The sequence below is a fragment of the Peromyscus californicus genome, unplaced genomic scaffold, assembly GCF_007827085.1.
Source record: "Peromyscus californicus insignis strain IS unplaced genomic scaffold, ASM782708v3 Scaffold_9__1_contigs__length_137607984, whole genome shotgun sequence".
Lineage (NCBI taxonomy): Eukaryota > Metazoa > Chordata > Mammalia > Rodentia > Cricetidae > Peromyscus > Peromyscus californicus.
Window position 1 is genome coordinate 28,431,257 of NW_026294617.1, and position 3,369 is coordinate 28,434,625.

General features: G+C 39.5%; 1 non-coding gene across 1 annotated transcript; it reads left to right on the forward strand.

Annotated features, from left to right (window-relative positions):
* The first annotated feature begins 1,876 nt into the window (after positions 1 to 1,876).
* Positions 1,877 to 1,980, forward strand: LOC128106770 (U6 spliceosomal RNA). The gene has a single exon (XR_008216828.1). It is a non-coding gene; the product is annotated as a U6 spliceosomal RNA (small nuclear RNA).
* Positions 1,981 to 3,369: the final 1,389 nt, after the last annotated feature.

Below are 3,369 nucleotides of genomic sequence, written 5' to 3' on the forward strand. Positions count from 1 at the left end.
GTATCATGAGAGGTAGGGGTAGTAGAAGGCAGGAAAGAAAACAAAAGATGAGATAGTATTCATTTTCATTTTGTGCATTATACCATAATATAACTTTCATAATTTTTTAAACAATGTTTATTTGTGAATCCCTGGCTGTCCTGGAACCTGCTCTGTAGATCAGGCTGGCCTCGAACTCAGAGATCCACCTGCCTCAAACTCCAGAATGCTGGGACTAAGGACATGTACCACCACCTCCCAGAAAACTTCTGTAATTGTTTAAGAAGAATATTCCTATGTTGGGAAAGAATTTTAAGTTAGAATTGGAAAGAAGCAATTACTTTGTTGCAAAAACAGAGTGTGACTATTTCTTCCATTACTTTTGTTTTCTACCATTTGAATGACTTGTATTTATGAACGATTGCAGTCTACACTGGTAGGGAGATTCTGTTAATACAGAATGAGTTCTAGAAGTCTTACAAATAAGAGTTGTTCTCATGTGTGCTAATGCAGCCATTCTTCTGTATCCATGGGTTTTATATCCATGAGTTGAACCAACCATGGATCCAAAATATTAAAAGCACTTTCATCTACACTGGACACACACAAACATTTTCTTCTTGCCATTAATCCCCAGAATGCAGAAACATCTTTCATAGCATCGACACCATGATTTTATAAGGAATATAGACATGACTAAAGCAGGGGTATACAACTCATAGACCCAAGATCACATACAACCTACTTATCGCTCTGATTCAACAGAGAAGTGTATACTTACTTAAAACATTATGATTTTTTTGCATTATTTTGTTACATGTTTACATAATTCTCAAGCACGAACTTTGTTGATGACAATGTTGTGTCACGGGAAATAAATGCAAGTGTTCTTTTCAGCCTGAGGGCTACAGGTCTGCCACCTCTGGAAATGTATATAGGAGAATATGCATGCACAGATTGAAGGGAAATTCTTTGTTATTATATATAAATAACTAGGTACTCTCACAAGGTGTTATAGAATCAATTCTTTTGATACTGAAAGATAATGCACATGGTTCTCATAAATATGAATACCATGAAACAACTCTTCCTTCAAGAAATACAGAGTTAAGTGAAATTCTGAAAACATCTGTGGAGTCCATGATGTATAGCTGTACTATATTCATGAAAATATTATTCTCAGCTATCTAAAAGGTTCAGAAAATAAATATCTACAGAAGCCCAGCCCCAGAATTTAAAATAAACCAGAGATGGAGTATTTAGTTGGTTAATTACTGCAACTGAAATCAATGTATCTGAAAACAAACCCACAAATATGTAGTAGTATCCAGATTCCATATAAATCCAAGGAGACAGTAATGGCAGGAATATTTGTAGCTCAATATAATAAGGGACACTAGTGGTTGAGAACTCAGCCATTTTCACTGTGTAATTACCAGACTTTCTTTGCTATATTTATTCTGTGTGTAAGAAAAAGTAATAGTGAGCACTGAAGAAATGGCCCAGTGGCTAAGAGCACTTACTGCTATTTCAGTGGACACAAGCTCTGTTCCCACTACCCATCTTATATAACTCACAGATGCCTATAACTCAAACTCCAAAGCATCCAGTGTCCTCCTCTGGTCTCCATGGGTACACATACATATGGCATACAACATACAGGAATAATTTTAAGAAGAAAATAGCTGAGAGGAGCGGACATCAACGTGCAGTGCAGAGGCAGGACTGTCTGATATTGAAGCACACTGCTTCTTACCATTTTTTATCCATCACAACGCCATAGTTCAGCAGGCACAGGAGAGGATGAGAAATTTACCTTATTTTTAGGAACATTGTGAGGAAGAAAACAAGTCTCTGACTCCTGATAGTAAATTAAAATGAACAAATAAACACAAGGGTTCTCGCTTGGGCAGCACATATACTAAAACTGGAACAATACAGAGATAAGCACAGTCCCTGTGCATGGATGGCATGTAAATTTGTAAAGTGTCCCATATTTTTTTCAGGGAGAGATGGGAACAGGAGGGATCAGATTAGAGAATGGAGTGGGGAGAGTAATGTTAAGACATGACTAGAAAAGGGGGGCATTTCAGGATGAGGTAGAAACCTAGTGGAAGGGAAACTCCCTTAAAGTTACAAGGGTGACCTCTGCTAAGACTCCTTACAGCAGGGGATACATAGCCGGAACTGGCAACCTTCAAATATGAAGCAAGACTTCCAGTGGAGGGGTTGGGACACCAGTCCAGACACATAACCTTCGATGTACAATTTGTCCTGTCTACAAGAGGTAAAGGTGGCTCAGAAATTGTGGGAGTGACCAACTAAAGAGTGAACCATCCTAAGTCTCATGCCATGATGGGGAACACACCCCTGGCAGGACCTGGAGTGCTGGGACCTAGAGGCTGGATGTCCCAGAGATCTAGGAGAGAAACAAATACAACTTGCAACAAAACAAAACAAAAAAGTTGACAATGTAGTGTTATTCTGCTATTATAGATTGGTGCCTAGCCCAAATGTCATTAGAGAGGCTTCATCCAGTAACTGATGGAAATAGATGCAGGGACCCACAGCCAAACTTTAGGCTGAGCTCTGGGAATCCAGATGAAGACAGGGAGGAAGGATTGCAGGAGCCACAGGGGTCAAGGACACCACAAGAAAACCCACAGAATCAACTCATCTGAGCTCCGAGGAGCCCACAGAGACTGAACTGGCAACCAGAGGCCTGCATGGGACTGACCTAGGCACTCTGCATATATGTTACAGTTGTGTAGCTTGGTCTTCATGTGGGACTCCTAACAATGGAAGCAGAGGCTGTCTCTGTGTCTTTTGCAGGGTTTGGAGACCCCATTCCTCCTACTGAGTTGCATTGTCCATCCTTAATAGGAGGGGAGGTGTCTCGATTTACTGAAACTTGATATGCCACATTTTGGTGGCAGCCATGGGACACATGCCCTTTTCTGAATAGAAATGAAGAAGTAGATGCAGAGATGGTGGAGAGGATGGGGAGAGAGGTGAAGAAGAGAAGTGAGGGGTGGAACTGGGATGAGAGGAAGGAGGGGAAACTATGGTCATGATGTAAATAATAATAATATTAAAAATAAATAAAGATTACCAATTCCAATGAATAATTGTTTTTCTTTAACCTGCCATATTAACCACAAAATTCCAAAATGCCAAACATAGTACATCTTTTCAGAATTAATGACATTTTTAATGGCAATATTATTCTAACATTACATGGGAAGAAATAATATTTATAGAAATTGATATGTGAAGGATGTATAAATGTTCCCTGTTGCTGTGCAGTTGTAGCAGTACTCTGATTTTTCTCAATGAAGGTTGTCCTTGCACACAGTTCTTGTTGGAATGTTAGCCACACACTTTTCAAAG